We start from the raw sequence: 15,469 nt of genomic DNA on the forward strand, positions 1-15,469 counted from the left end.
ATCCGGGAACAAAACGCACCTACTCACCACTTCTACAGGCAGCATTGCTGGAACTCTTACAACACTATCAGCATTGAAGAATCATTAGATAATACAGTCTTGCCAGACTACTAAATCACTCCTTCAAATTTTATTAAAAGCAAACACGTTTTATAATGGTAACCAATTGCAGCAACCTTAATTCTGTACTAGTTTATATAAAAGAAACTGATTCAGGTTATTTCATACAGTTTTGCAAGGGAAGGGTCAGCAGTTTTTTTTTTAAAAAGAGCTTTATTCCTCCCCCCCCCCCCCCCCCACCCCCGTTTAGCAAACTGCTTTAACTTCCTAACTAGGATCAAAGTAACTACACAAAGTTCAAAATGCTGACACTAGTTCAAAACAACAACACAACCTTGACAGCGAATGGAATATCCAAATTTTACATTTAAAAAAAACAAGGCGTGATAGACAACATTTTTGGACGGAGGCTTAATTACATGTCATATTCAAAGCCAAGTGAAACTGAAGTTTCGCTCACTGATAACTGTGGGAAAAAGCCTTAAACATGACCAAAAGCAGGCAAGTCCAGACAAGTACCTCACGCCTCAATTTAAAGACACACAACCTGTAACTTCTGATGATAGGATTGCCTAATTGCAACTAAAAAAACCTGATTACGCATGGGAAGCAATGTGAAATTGGACGGGGGGGGGGGGTTGCTTTGAGCGCATAGTAACAAAGTATGCACCAATTAAACCCCACGGTAAACAACTAAGTCAACGCATGCTCAGCTTGGCATCCAGGTTCAGCATTGTGATTAATGGCGAATGGGCAAAGATCATGAAGTTAAGCACCACAGAGTGGCCAAGTGCTTCATCTGAAATCACAGAATTCAACACCACAGATAACTTGCATTGATATAGTGCCTTTAAAAACATAGCAAAATGTCCTAAATATTTCACAGGAACGCAATCAAACAAAAAAAAAAAGACACTGAGCCGTAGAAAGAAATATTCGGGCAATGACCAAATGCTTGGTCAAAGACCTTGTTTAAAAGTAACCTGGGGGGTACACAGGACATACGCGAGGTCAGAATTGGAAGATTGGAAGAGTACAAAGTTCTTGAGGGTTGTAGGGCTGGAGGAGGCGAGAGATGGTGAGGGGGTGGAGGAAGAAATGGGAATTTTAAGATTGAGCCACAGTAGAGGTGCAAGGGATGAAAAGGACTTGGTGCAAAGATACAGGATGTGCTCAAATTAACAAAGTGGAAGATGGGAGGCTAAATGCAAGTACGGCGGAATAGTCACATCTAGAGATGACAGACATGGAGAAGGGTTTCAGCAGAGCTGAATGAGGTTGCATCAAGTTCTCAAAACATTACAGGCGGCCTTGATGAATGATCAGAGGTTACATGCAGCACCAAGTTTGTGAACCAGGGAGAGGGATGGACTCTGATTTGGGCCAAGACAAACAGATTGATTAAAATTGGACATGGCAGAATTCAAAAATGGAGTCAGTAACGTGGACCATTGCCACGGAGAATAAGTTGGCACCAAGCTTGCTCCACAGTCTGGAGGGATATTGCGCATCTGGAACCAAAAGGCAAGGCAATTAAGTCACAGTGTTTCCGGACTCAATCGTAAGCCATGCTGCAAAGTGTGCAGGCACATGAGCATCAGTTAAAACCCTGAGCAGGCTCAACTGCAAAATGCCCACTGCTGCCGTCAATTTGACACAGCCAACACTCAACCGTCTTTGCTGTGGGACTGAAGAATAAGCCGCCAACTAACCAGAGTCTCATCTTACGCTAATTCAAGAAGGACAGAATTTCTAAATAAATAAATTTGTCACCATTCCATTCACTTAAATGGCAGAATAGCTCCACATTCTACTTCAAAATTACAATCCAGGAGCAACCAGTCCAAGTCAAAAATAAATTCCAAATGCAGTTAAAGTGAATCTTCCAAGTTGCATTACTAGGTGTAAGAATAAGAGTTCCTAGCCAAGCCCACACACAAATGGTTCACTGTGGACAGACTAACTTGGTCACACTTTAATAGTCAGTATTAAAACACACAAAGTAGGCTTTTCCCATTAAAATTTTCCCCAGATGATTCACGATCAGGTTATCACTACTGGATAGATATCAGTATGCCGTTTATTTTTCCCATGCTCAGTCTTGACCTACGCTCATCACTGAATTAATGGACAGCTCAAGAAACAGTGCAGTTATTCAAACCAATATATCCCACACAAAGAAACTATTCTGTCCATCATTATAATTACTCAGTGCGGAGGAACCACTTACACCCCCCTCCCATTAACCAATAAAAATGTTAACTCCTGGGGTGTGGGTGGGGGCTGGGGAAGTGGAGAATTGTGACACCAAGCTACCTTTGCTCAAAATTAGATACTGTCTCCATAAAAGAGATGTTCAAATGATGACCATAAATTCAGCCCTTTAGAGGCAATAAGGTGTTTCCAGTCCTTTTGGAAAACGGAAGATGCAACATTCAGCAATTAGAATATTTTCAAAGACTCTTATTTGTGGCTTTGCTGGAAGTTGGTGCCTCATCTCTCTCCCAACACAAACAGAAAACAGTTTCACAATCTTAATGCAAATGTGCCTCAAACCCCCAAAATTGAAACATCATTGTGCATTTGAACACTGTTACTAAAGCTCACCGAGATTGGGAGAAAATACATGTTCAATAAATTTAATGTACTACAGGCAAACAAAGTTCCATCCGCAGCACATGACAATCGGTGGCATTACGAGTATTTGCCCTTTGTCAGAAAGCTATTTAAAAGGATAGGGTCTGAATTATCACTGTTAAAACCAAGTATGATCACTTCAACTTTTCTATCACTGGCCCAATAAGATGTTCTATTAGCAGGCGGGGAGGGAGGGGGCCACGGGAGGGAGGGAGGGGGCCACGGGAGGGAGGGAGGGGGCCACGGGAGGGAGGGAGGGGGCCACGGGAGGGAGGGTGGGGGGCACGGGAGGGAGGGTGGGGGGCACGGGAGGGAGGGTGGGGGGCACGGGAGGGAGGGTGGGGGGCACGGGAGGGAGGGTGGGGGGCACGGGAGGGAGGGTGGGGGGCACGGGAGGGAGGGTGGGGGGCACGGGAGGGAGGGTGGGGGGCACGGGAGGGAGGGTGGGGGGCACGGGAGGGAGGGTGGGGGGCACGGGAGGGAGGGTGGGGGGCACGGGAGGGAGGGTGGGGGGCACGGGAGGGAGGGTGGGGGGCACGGGAGGGAGGGTGGGGGGCACGGGAGGGAGGGGTGGGGGGCACGGGAGGGAGGGTGGGGGGCACGGGAGGGAGGGTGGGGGGCACGGGAGGGAGGGTGGGGGGCACGGGAGGGAGGGGTGGGGGGCACGGGAGGGAGGGTGGGGGGCACGGGAGGGAGGGTGGGGGGCACGGGAGGGAGGGTGGGGGGCACGGGAGGGAGGGTGGGGGGCACGGGAGGGAGGGTGGGGGGCACGGGAGGGAGGGTGGGGGGCACGGGAGGGAGGGTGGGGGGCACGGAGGGAGGGTGGGGGGCACGGGAGGGAGGGTGGGGGCACGGGAGGGAGGGTGGGGGGCACGGGAGGGAGGGTGGGGGCACGGGAGGGAGGGTGGGGGGCACGGGAGGGAGGGTGGGGGGCACGGGAGGGAGGGTGGGGGGCACGGGAGGGAGGGTGGGGGGCACGGGAGGGAGGGTGGGGGGCACGGGAGGGAGGGTGGGGGCACGGGAGGGAGGGTGGGGGGCACGGGAGGGAGGGTGGGGGGCACGGAGGGAGGGTGGGGGGCACGGGAGGGAGGGTGGGGGGCACGGGAGGGAGGGTGGGGGGCACGGGAGGGAGGGTGGGGGGCACGGGAGGGAGGGTGGGGGGCACGGGAGGGAGGGTGGGGGCACGGGAGGGAGGGTGGGGGGCACGGGAGGGAGGGTGGGGGGCACGGGAGGGAGGGTGGGGGGCACGGGAGGGAGGGTGGGGGGCACGGGAGGGAGGGTGGGGGCACGGGAGGGAGGGTGGGGGGCACGGGAGGGAGGGGTGGGGGGCACGGGAGGGAGGGTGGGGGGCACGGGAGGGAGGGTGGGGGGCACGGGAGGGAGGGTGGGGGGCACGGGAGGGAGGGTGGGGGGCACGGGAGGGAGGGTGGGGGGCACGGGAGGGAGGGTGGGGGGCACGGGAGGGAGGGTGGGGGGCACGGGAGGGAGGGTGGGGGGCACGGGAGGGAGGGTGGGGGGCACGGAGGGAGGGTGGGGGGCACGGGAGGGAGGGTGGGGGGCACGGGAGGGAGGGTGGGGGGCACGGGAGGGAGGGTGGGGGGCACGGGAGGGAGGGTGGGGGGCACGGGAGGGAGGGTGGGGGGCACGGGAGGGAGGGTGGGGGGCACGGGAGGGAGGGTGGGGGGCACGGGAGGGAGGGTGGGGGGCACGGGAGGGAGGGTGGGGGGCACGGAGGGAGGGTGGGGGGCACGGGAGGGAGGGTGGGGGGCACGGGAGGGAGGGTGGGGGGCACGGGAGGGAGGGTGGGGGCACGGGAGGGAGGGTGGGGGGCACGGGAGGGAGGGTGGGGGGCACGGGAGGGAGGGTGGGGGGCACGGGAGGGAGGGTGGGGGGCACGGGAGGGAGGGTGGGGGGCACGGGAGGAGGGTGGGGGGCACGGGAGGGAGGGTGGGGGGCACGGGAGGGAGGGTGGGGGGCACGGGAGGGAGGGTGGGGGGCACGGGAGGGAGGGTGGGGGCACGGGAGGGAGGGTGGGGGGCACGGGAGGGAGGGTGGGGGGCACGGGAGGGAGGGTGGGGGGCACGGGAGGGAGGGTGGGGGCACGGGAGGGAGGGTGGGGGGCACGGGAGGGAGGGTGGGGGGCACGGGAGGGAGGGTGGGGGGCACGGGAGGGAGGGTGGGGGGCACGGGAGGGAGGGTGGGGGGCACGGGAGGGAGGGTGGGGGCACGGGAGGGAGGGTGGGGGGCACGGGAGGAGGGTGGGGGCACGGAGGGAGGGTGGGGGGCACGGGAGGGAGGGTGGGGGGCACGGGAGGGAGGGTGGGGGGCACGGGAGGGAGGGTGGGGGGCACGGGAGGGAGGGTGGGGGGCACGGGAGGGAGGGTGGGGGGCACGGGAGGGAGGGTGGGGGGCACGGGAGGGAGGGTGGGGGGCACGGGAGGGAGGGTGGGGGGCACGGGAGGGAGGGTGGGGGGCACGGGAGGGAGGGTGGGGGGCACGGGAGGGAGGGTGGGGGGCACGGGAGGGAGGGTGGGGGGCACGGGAGGGAGGGTGGGGGGCACGGGAGGGAGGGTGGGGGGCACGGGAGGGAGGGTGGGGGCACGGGAGGGAGGGTGGGGGGCACGGGAGGGAGGGTGGGGGGCACGGGAGGGAGGGTGGGGGGCACGGGAGGGAGGGTGGGGGGCACGGGAGGGAGGGTGGGGGGCACGGGAGGGAGGGTGGGGGGCACGGGAGGGAGGGTGGGGGGCACGGGAGGGAGGGTGGGGGGCACGGGAGGGAGGGGTGGGGGCACGGGAGGGAGGGTGGGGGGCACGGGAGGGAGGGTGGGGGGCCGTGGAGGGAGGGTGGGGGGCCGTGGAGGGAGGGTGGGGGGCCGTGGAGGGAGGGTGGGGGGGCCGTGGAGGGAGGGTGGGGGGCCGTGGAGGGAGGGTGGGGGGCCGTGGAGGGAGGGTGGGGGGCCGTGGAGGGAGGGTGGGGGGCCGTGGAGGGAGGGTGGGGGCCGTGGAGGGAGGGTGGGGGGCCGTGGAGGGAGGGTGGGGGGCCGTGGAGGGAGGGTGGGGGGCCGTGGAGGGAGGGTGGGGGGCCGTGGAGGGAGGGTGGGGGGCCGTGGAGGGAGGGTGGGGGGCCGTGGAGGGAGGGTGGGGGGCCGTGGAGGGAGGGTGGGGGGCCGTGGAGGGAGGGTGGGGGGCCGTGGAGGGAGGGTGGGGGGCCGTGGAGGGAGGGTGGGGGGCCGTGGAGGGAGGGTGGGGGGCCGTGGAGGGAGGGTGGGGGGCCGTGGAGGGAGGGTGGGGGGCCGTGGAGGGAGGGTGGGGGGCCGTGGAGGGAGGGTGGGGGGCCGTGGAGGGAGGGTGGGGGGCCGTGGAGGGAGGGTGGGGGGCCCGTGGAGGGAGGGTGGGGGGCCACGGGAGGGAGGGTGGGGGGCCACGGGAGGGAGGGTGGGGGGCCACGGGAGGGAGGGTGGGGGGCCACGGGAGGGAGGGTGGGGGGCCACGGGAGGGAGGGTGGGGGGCCACGGGAGGGAGGGTGGGGGGCACGGGAGGGAGGGTGGGGGGCACGGGAGGGAGGGTGGGGGGCACGGGAGGGAGGGTGGGGGCACGGGAGGGAGGGTGGGGGCACGGGAGGGAGGGTGGGGGGCACGGGAGGGAGGGTGGGGGGCACGGGAGGGAGGGTGGGGGGCACGGGAGGGGAGGGTGGGGGGCACGGGAGGGAGGGTGGGGGGCACGGGAGGGAGGGTGGGGGGCACGGGAGGGAGGGTGGGGGCACGGGAGGGAGGGTGGGGGGCACGGGAGGGAGGGTGGGGGGCACGGGAGGGAGGGTGGGGGGCACGGGAGGGAGGGTGGGGGGCACGGGAGGGAGGGTGGGGGGCACGGGAGGGAGGGTGGGGGCACGGGAGGGAGGGTGGGGGGCACGGGAGGGAGGGTGGGGGGCACGGGAGGGAGGGTGGGGGGCACGGGAGGGAGGGTGGGGGGCACGGGAGGGAGGGTGGGGGGCACGGGAGGGAGGGTGGGGGGCACGGAGGGAGGGTGGGGGGCACGGGAGGGAGGGTGGGGGGCACGGGAGGAGGGTGGGGGCACGGGAGGGAGGGAGGGGGCACGGGAGGGAGGGAGGGGGGCACGGGAGGGAGGGAGGGGGCACGGGAGGGAGGGAGGGGGGCACGGGAGGGAGGGTGGCGGGGCACGGGAGGGAGGGTGGCCGGGGGCACGGGAGGGAGGGTGGCCGGGGGCACGGGAGGGAGGGTGGCCGGGGGCAAGGGAGGGAGGGTGGCCGGGGGCAAGGGAGGGAGGGTGGCGGGGCAAGGGAGGGAGGGTGGCCGGGGCAAGGGAGGGAGGGGGCCGGGGGCAGGGAGGGAGGGTGGCCGGGGGCAAGGGAGGGAGGGTGGCCGGGGGCAAGGGAGGGAGGGTGGCCGGGGGCAAGGGAGGGAGGGTGGCCGGGGCAAGGGAGGGAGGGTGGCCGGGGGCAAGGGAGGGAGGGTGGCCGGGGGCAAGGGAGGGAGGGTGGCCGGGGGCAAGGGAGGGAGGGTGGCCGGGGGCAAGGGAGGGAGGGTGGCCGGGGGCAAGGGAGGGAGGGTGGCCGGGGGCAAGGGAGGGAGGGTGGCCGGGGGCAAGGGAGGGAGGGTGGCCGGGGGCAAGGGAGGGAGGGTGGCCGGGGGCAAGGGAGGGAGGGTGGCCGGGGGCAAGGGAGGGAGGGTGGCCGGGGGCAAGGGAGGGAGGGTGGCCGGGGGCAAGGGAGGGAGGGTGGCCGGGGGCAAGGGAGGGAGGGTGGCCGGGGGCAAGGGAGGGAGGGTGGCCGGGGGCAAGGGAGGGAGGGTGGCCGGGGGCAAGGGAGGGAGGGTGGCGGGGCAAGGGAGGAGGGTGGCCGGGGGCAAGGGAGGGAGGGTGGCCGGGGGCAAGGGAGGGAGGGTGGCCGGGGGCAAGGGAGGGAGGGTGGCCGGGGCAAGGGAGGGAGGGTGGCCGGGGGCAAGGGAGGGAGGGTGGCCGGGGCAAGGGAGGGAGGGTGGCCGGGGCAAGGGAGGGAGGGTGGCGGGGGGCAAGGGAGGGAGGGTGGCCGGGGGCAAGGGAGGGAGGGTGGCGGGGCAAGGGAGGGAGGGTGGCGGGGGCAAGGGAGGGAGGGTGGCCGGGGGCAAGGGAGGGAGGGTGGCCGGGGGGCAAGGGAGGGAGGGTGGCCGGGGGCAAGGGAGGGAGGGTGGCCGGGGGCAAGGGAGGGGAGGGTGGCCGGGGGCAAGGGAGGGAGGGTGGCCGGGGCAAGGGAGGGAGGGTGGCCGGGGGCAAGGGAGGGAGGGTGGCCGGGGGCAAGGGAGGGAGGGTGGCCGGGGGCAAGGGAGGGAGGGTGGCCGGGGCAAGGGAGGGAGGGTGGCCGGGGGCAAGGGAGGGAGGGTGGCCGGGGGCAAGGGAGGGAGGGTGGCCGGGGGCAAGGGAGGGAGGGTGGCCGGGGGCAAGGGAGGGAGGGTGGCCGGGGCAAGGGAGGGAGGGTGGCCGGGGGCAAGGGAGGAGGGTGGCCGGGGGCAAGGGAGGGAGGGTGGCCGGGGGCAAGGGAGGGAGGGTGGCCGGGGGCAAGGGAGGGAGGGTGGCCGGGGGCAAGGGAGGGAGGGTGGCCGGGGGCAAGGGAGGGAGGGTGGCCGGGGGCAAGGGAGGGAGGGTGGCCGGGGCAAGGGAGGGAGGGTGGCCGGGGGCAAGGGAGGGAGGGTGGCCGGGGGCAAGGGAGGGAGGGTGGCCGGGGGCAAGGGAGGGAGGGTGGCCGGGGGCAAGGGGAGGGAGGGTGGCCGGGGGCAAGGGAGGGAGGGTGGCCGGGGGCAAGGGAGGGAGGGTGGCCGGGGGCAAGGGAGGGAGGGTGGCCGGGGCAAGGGAGGGAGGGTGGCCGGGGGCAAGGGAGGGAGGGTGGCCGGGGGCAAGGGAGGGAGGGTGGCCGGGGGCAAGGGAGGGAGGGTGGCCGGGGCAAGGGAGGGAGGGTGCCGGGGGCAAGGGAGGGAGGGTGGCCGGGGGCAAGGGAGGGAGGGTGGCCGGGGCAAGGGAGGGAGGGTGGCCGGGGGCAAGGGAGGGAGGGTGGCCGGGGGCAAGGGAGGGAGGGTGGCCGGGGGCAAGGGAGGGAGGGTGGCCGGGGGCAAGGGAGGGAGGGTGGCCGGGGGCAAGGGAGGGAGGGTGGCCGGGGGCAAGGGAGGGAGGGTGGCCGGGGGCAAGGGAGGGAGGGTGGCCGGGGGCAAGGGAGGGAGGGTGGCCGGGGGCAAGGGAGGGAGGGTGCCGGGGCAAGGGAGGGAGGGTGGCCGGGGGCAAGGGAGGGAGGGTGGCCGGGGGCAAGGGAGGGAGGGTGGCCGGGGGCAAGGGAGGGAGGGTGGCCGGGGGCAAGGGAGGGAGGGTGGCGGGGGCAAGGAGGGAGGGTGGCCGGGGGCAAGGGAGGAGGGTGGCCGGGGGCAAGGGAGGGAGGGTGGCCGGGGGCAAGGGAGGGAGGGTGGCCGGGGGGCAAGGGAGGGAGGGTGGCGGGGGCAAGGGAGGGAGGGTGGCCGGGGGCAAGGGAGGGAGGGTGGCCGGGGGCAAGGGAGGGAGGGTGGCCGGGGGCAAGGGAGGGAGGGTGGGCCGGGGGCAAGGGAGGGAGGGTGGCCGGGGGCAAGGGAGGGAGGGTGGCCGGGGGCAAGGGAGGGAGGGTGGCCGGGGGCAAGGGAGGGAGGGTGGCCGGGGGCAAGGGAGGGAGGGTGGCCGGGGGCAAGGGAGGGAGGGTGGCCGGGGGCAAGGGAGGGAGGGTGGCCGGGGGCAAGGGAGGGAGGGTGGCCGGGGGCAAGGGAGGGAGGGTGGCCGGGGGCAAGGGAGGGAGGGTGGCCGGGGGCAAGGGAGGGAGGGTGGCCGGGGGCAAGGGAGGGAGGGTGGCCGGGGCAAGGGAGGGAGGGTGGCCGGGGGCAAGGAGGGAGGGTGGCCGGGGGCAAGGGAGGGGAGGGTGGCCGGGGGCAAGGGAGGGAGGGTGGCCGGGGCAAGGGAGGGAGGGTGGCCGGGGGCAAGGGAGGGAGGGTGGCCGGGGGCAAGGGAGGGAGGGTGGCCGGGGCAAGGGAGGGAGGGTGGCCGGGGGCAAGGAGGGAGGGTGGCCGGGGGCAAGGGAGGGAGGGTGGCCGGGGGCAAGGGAGGGAGGGTGGCCGGGGGCAAGGGAGGGAGGGTGGCCGGGGGCAAGGGAGGGAGGGTGGCCGGGGGCAAGGGAGGGAGGGTGGCCGGGGGCAAGGAGGGAGGGTGGCCGGGGGCAAGGGAGGGAGGGTGGCCGGGGGCAAGGGAGGGAGGGTGGCCGGGGGCAAGGGAGGGAGGGTGGCCGGGGCAAGGGAGGGAGGGTGGCCGGGGGCAAGGGAGGGAGGGTGGCCGGGGGCAAGGGAGGGAGGGTGGCCGGGGGCAAGGGAGGGAGGGTGGCCGGGGGCAAGGGAGGGAGGGTGGCCGGGGGCAAGGGAGGGAGGGTGGCCGGGGGCAAGGGAGGGAGGGTGGCCGGGGGCAAGGGAGGGAGGGTGGCCGGGGGCAAGGGAGGGAGGGTGGCCGGGGGCAAGGGAGGGAGGGTGGCCGGGGGCAAGGGAGGGAGGGTGGCCGGGGGCAAGGGAGGGAGGGTGGCCGGGGGCAAGGGAGGGAGGGTGGCCGGGGGCAAGGGAGGGAGGGTGGCCGGGGGCAAGGGAGGGAGGGTGGCCGGGGGCAAGGGAGGGAGGGTGGCCGGGGGCAAGGGAGGGAGGGTGGCGGGGGCAAGGGAGGGAGGGTGGCCGGGGGCAAGGGAGGGAGGGTGGCCGGGGGCAAGGGAGGGAGGGTGGCCGGGGGCAAGGGAGGGAGGGTGGCCGGGGCAAGGGAGGGAGGGTGGCCGGGGGCAAGGGAGGGAGGGTGGCCGGGGGCAAGGGAGGGAGGGTGGCCGGGGGCAAGGGAGGGAGGGTGGCCGGGGGCAAGGGAGGGAGGGTGGCCGGGGGCAAGGGAGGGAGGGTGGCCGGGGGCAAGGGAGGGAGGGTGGCCGGGGGCAAGGGAGGGAGGGTGGCCGGGGGCAAGGGAGGGAGGGTGGCCGGGGGGCAAGGGAGGGAGGGTGGCCGGGGCAAGGGAGGGAGGGTGGCCGGGGCAAGGGAGGGAGGGTGGCCGGGGGCAAGGGAGGGAGGGTGGCCGGGGGCAAGGGAGGGAGGGTGGCCGGGGGCAAGGAGGGAGGGTGGCCGGGGGCAAGGAGGGAGGGTGGCCGGGGCAAGGGAGGGAGGGTGGCCGGGGCAAGGGAGGGAGGGTGGCCGGGGGCAAGGGAGGGAGGGTGGCCGGGGGCAAGGGAGGGAGGGTGGCCGGGGGCAAGGGAGGGAGGGTGGCCGGGGGCAAGGGAGGGAGGGTGGCCGGGGGCAAGGGAGGGAGGGTGGCCGGGGGCAAGGGAGGGAGGGTGGCCGGGGCAAGGGAGGGAGGGTGGCCGGGGGCAAGGGAGGGAGGGTGGCCGGGGGCAAGGGAGGGAGGGTGGCGGGGGCAAGGAGGGAGGGTGGCCGGGGGCAAGGGAGGGAGGGTGGCCGGGGGCAAGGGAGGGAGGGTGGCCGGGGCAAGGGAGGGAGGGTGGCCGGGGGCAAGGGAGGGAGGGTGGCCGGGGGCAAGGGAGGGAGGGTGGCCGGGGCAAGGGAGGGAGGGTGGCCGGGGGCAAGGGAGGGAGGGTGGCCGGGGGCAAGGGAGGGAGGGGTGGCCGGGGGCAAGGGAGGGAGGGTGGCCGGGGGCAAGGGAGGGAGGGTGGCCGGGGGCAAGGGAGGGAGGGTGGCCGGGGGCAAGGGAGGGAGGGTGGCCGGGGGCAAGGGAGGGAGGGTGGCCGGGGGCAAGGGAGGGAGGGTGGCCGGGGGCAAGGGGAGGGAGGGTGGCCGGGGGCAAGGGAGGGAGGGTGGCCGGGGGCAAGGGAGGGAGGGTGGCCGGGGGCAAGGGAGGGAGGGTGGCCGGGGGCAAGGGAGGGAGGGTGGCCGGGGGCAAGGGAGGGAGGGTGGCCGGGGCAAGGGAGGGAGGGTGGCGGGGGCAAGGGAGGGAGGGTGGCCGGGGGCAAGGGAGGGAGGGTGGCCGGGGGCAAGGGAGGGAGGGTGGCCGGGGGCAAGGGAGGGAGGGTGGCGGGGGCAAGGGAGGGAGGGTGGCCGGGGGCAAGGGAGGGAGGGTGGCCGGGGGCAAGGGAGGAGGGTGGCCGGGGGCAAGGGAGGGAGGGTGGCCGGGGGCAAGGGAGGGAGGGTGGCCGGGGGCAAGGGAGGGAGGGTGGCGGGGGCAAGGGAGGGAGGGTGGCCGGGGGCAAGGGAGGGAGGGTGGCCGGGGCAAGGGAGGGAGGGTGGCCGGGGGCAAGGGAGGGAGGGTGGCCGGGGGCAAGGGAGGGAGGGTGGCCGGGGGCAAGGGAGGGAGGGTGGCCGGGGGCAAGGGAGGGAGGGTGGCCGGGGCAAGGGAGGGAGGGTGGCCGGGGGCAAGGGAGGGAGGGTGGCCGGGGGCAAGGGAGGGGAGGGTGGCCGGGGGCAAGGGAGGGAGGGTGGCCGGGGCAAGGGAGGGAGGGTGGCCGGGGGCAAGGGAGGGAGGGTGGCCGGGGGGCAAGGGAGGGAGGGTGGCCGGGGGCAAGGGAGGGAGGGTGGCCGGGGGCAAGGGAGGGAGGGTGGCCGGGGGCAAGGGAGGGAGGGTGGCGGGGGCAAGGGAGGGAGGGTGGCCGGGGGCAAGGGAGGGAGGGTGGCCGGGGGCAAGGGAGGGAGGGTGGCCGGGGGCAAGGGAGGGAGGGTGGCCGGGGCAAGGGAGGGAGGGTGGCCGGGGGGCAAGGGAGGGAGGGTGGCCGGGGGCAAGGGAGGGAGGGTGGCCGGGGGCAAGGGAGGGAGGGTGGCCGGGGGCAAGGGAGGGAGGGTGGCCGGGGGCAAGGGAGGGAGGGTGGCCGGGGGCAAGGGAGGGAGGGTGGCCGGGGGCAAGGGAGGGAGGGTGGCCGGGGGCAAGGAGGGAGGGTGGCCGGGGCAAGGGAGGGAGGGTGGCCGGGGGCAAGGGAGGGAGGGTGGCCGGGGGCAAGGGAGGGAGGGTGGCCGGGGGCAAGGGAGGGAGGGTGGCGGGGGCAAGGGAGGGAGGGTGGCCGGGGGCAAGGGAGGAGGGGCGGGGAGGGGGAGGGTGGCCGGGGGCAAGGGAGGGAGGGTGGCCGGGGGCAAGGGAGGGAGGGTGGCCGGGGGCAAGGGAGGGAGGGTGGCCGGGGGCAAGGGAGGGAGGGTGGCCGGGGGCAAGGGAGGGAGGGTGGCCGGGGGCAAGGGAGGGAGGGTGGCCGGGGGCAAGGGAGGGAGGGTGGCCGGGGCAAGGGAGGGAGGGTGGCCGGGGCAAGGGAGGGAGGGTGGCCGGGGGCAAGGGAGGGAGGGTGGCCGGGGGCAAGGGAGGGAGGGTGGCCGGGGGCAAGGGAGGGAGGGTGGCCGGGGGCAAGGGAGGGAGGGTGGCCGGGGGCAAGGGAGGGAGGGTGGCCGGGGGCAAGGGAGGGAGGGTGGCCGGGGGCAAGGGAGGGAGGGTGGCCGGGGGCAAGGGAGGGAGGGTGGCCGGGGGCAAGGGAGGGAGGGTGGCCGGGGCAAGGAGGGAGGGTGGCCGGGGGCAAGGGAGGGAGGGTGGCCGGGGGCAAGGGAGGGAGGGTGGCCGGGGGCAAGGGAGGGAGGGTGGCCGGGGGCAAGGGAGGGAGGGTGGCCGGGGGCAAGGGAGGGAGGGTGGCCGGGGGCAAGGGAGGGAGGGTGGCCGGGGGCAAGGGAGGGAGGGTGGCCGGGGGCAAGGGAGGGAGGGTGGCCGGGGGCAAGGGAGGGAGGGTGGCCGGGGGCAAGGGAGGGAGGGTGGCCGGGGCAAGGGAGGGAGGGTGGCCGGGGGCAAGGGAGGGAGGGTGGCCGGGGGCAAGGGAGGGAGGGTGGCCGGGGGCAAGGGAGGGAGGGTGGCCGGGGGCAAGGGAGGGAGGGTGGCCGGGGGCAAGGGAGGGAGGGTGGCCGGGGCAAGGGAGGGAGGGTGGCCGGGGGCAAGGGAGGGAGGGTGGCCGGGGGCAAGGGAGGGAGGTGGCCGGGGGCAAGGGAGGGAGGGTGGCCGGGGCAAGGGAGGGAGGGTGGCCGGGGGCAAGGGAGGGAGGGGGCCGGGGGCAAGGGAGGGAGGGTGGCCGGGGCAAGGGAGGGAGGGTGGCCGGGGGGCAAGGGAGGGAGGGTGGCCCGGGGGCAAGGGAGGGAGGCTGCCCGGGGGCAAGGGAGGGAGGCTGGCCGGGGGCAAGGGAGGGAGGCTGCCGGGGGCAAGGGAGGGAGGCTGCCCGGGGGCAAGGGAGGGAGGCTGCCCGGGGGCAAGGGAGGGAGGCTGCCCGGGGGCAAGGGAGGGAGCCTGCCCGGGGGCAAGGGAGGGAGCTGCCGGGGGCAAGGGAGGGAGCCTGCCCGGGGGCAAGGGAGGGAGCCTGCCCGGGGGCAAGGGAGGGAGCCTGCCCGGGGGCAAGGGAGGGAGCCTGCCCGGGGGCAAGGGAGGGAGCCTGCCCGGGGGGCAAGGGAGGGAGCCTGCCCGGGGGCAAGGGAGGGAGCCTGCCCGGGGGCAAGGGAGGGAGCCTGCCCGGGGGCAAGGGAGGGAGCCTGCCCGGGGGCAAGGGAGGGAGCCTGCCCGGGGGCAAGGGAGGGAGCCTGCCCGGGGGGCAAGGGAGGGAGCCTGCCCGGGGGCAAGGGAGGGAGCCTGCCCGGGGGCAAGGGAGGGAGCCTGCCCGGGGGCAAGGGAGGGAGCCTGCCCGGGGGCAAGGGGAGGGAGCCTGCCCGGGGGCAAGGGAGGGAGCCTGCCCGGGGGCAAGGGAGGGAGCCTGCCCGGGGGCAAGGGAGGGAGCCTGCCCGGGGGCAAGGGAGGGAGCCTGCCCGGGGGCAAGGGAGGGAGCCTGCCCGGGGGCAAGGGAGGGAGCCTGCCCGGGGGCAAGGGAGGGAGCCTGCCCGGGGGCAAGGGAGGGAGCCTGCCCGGGGGCAAGGGAGGGAGCCTGCCCGGGGGCAAGGGAGGGAGCCTGCCCGGGGGCAAGGGAGGGAGCCTGCCCGGGGGCAAGGGAGGGAGCCTGCCCGGGGGGCAAGGGAGGGAGCCTGCCCGGGGGCAAGGGAGGGAGCCTGCCCGGGGGCAAGGGAGGGAGCCTGCCCGGGGGCAAGGGAGGGAGCCTGCCCGGGGGCAAGGGAGGGAGCCTGCCCGGGGGCAAGGGAGGGAGCCTGCCCGGGGGCAAGGGAAGGGAGCCTGCCCGGGGGCAAGGGAGGGAGCGTGCGGGGCAAGGGAGGGAGCGTGCTGGGCAAGGAGGGAGCGTGCTGGGGCAAGGGAGGGAGCGTGCTGGGGCAAGGGAGGGAGCGTGCTGGGGCAAGGGAGGGAGCGTGCTGGGGCAAGGGAGGGAGCGTGCTGGGGCAAGGGAGAGGGAGCGTGGGGGGTTGGGGCAAGGGAGGGAGCGTGTTGGGGCAAGGGAGGGAGCGTGTTGGGGCAAGGGAGGGAGCGTGGCGAGGCGAGGGGAGGCAGGGAGGGTGGTGGAGGGCGGGAGCGAGTGACGGTGGTGGGGGAAAGGGAGGGTGCAAGAGACTGTTGGAGGAGGGATGAGAGTGACGGGGGCAATGGGTAGAAGGGAGAAAGATCAAGGGGGTGTCGAGTCGGGAGAGGCGCAGTTTAGGGGGGGGTGGGGGGTGGGGGAAAGAGAAGAAATAAGAGGGCGTTGGTGGGGTGGAGAGCGAGAGAGGGGTTGGAGGGGTACATTGTGAAATTTGCTTAAGAGAAAACCAACCATTCAAAAAGACTGGAGGGAAAACAGTGTGCTTAAAATATTAAACTCTTTTCTAATCTCTTGTCCATCTCTTGTTCATTTCCATCCCTTGTAGTTATTTACTTTC

General features: G+C 71.7%; 1 protein-coding gene across 1 annotated transcript in view; it reads right to left on the reverse strand.

Annotated features, from left to right (window-relative positions):
* The window catches only part of jag1b (jagged canonical Notch ligand 1b), a 63,253-nt gene that overhangs the window by 37,980 nt on the left and 9,804 nt on the right, over positions 1 to 15,469 (reverse strand). The gene's annotated exons all lie outside the window — the stretch shown is intronic.

The sequence above is a fragment of the Scyliorhinus torazame genome, chromosome 1 (assembly GCF_047496885.1).
Source record: "Scyliorhinus torazame isolate Kashiwa2021f chromosome 1, sScyTor2.1, whole genome shotgun sequence".
NCBI classification, from domain to species: domain Eukaryota; kingdom Metazoa; phylum Chordata; class Chondrichthyes; order Carcharhiniformes; family Scyliorhinidae; genus Scyliorhinus; species Scyliorhinus torazame.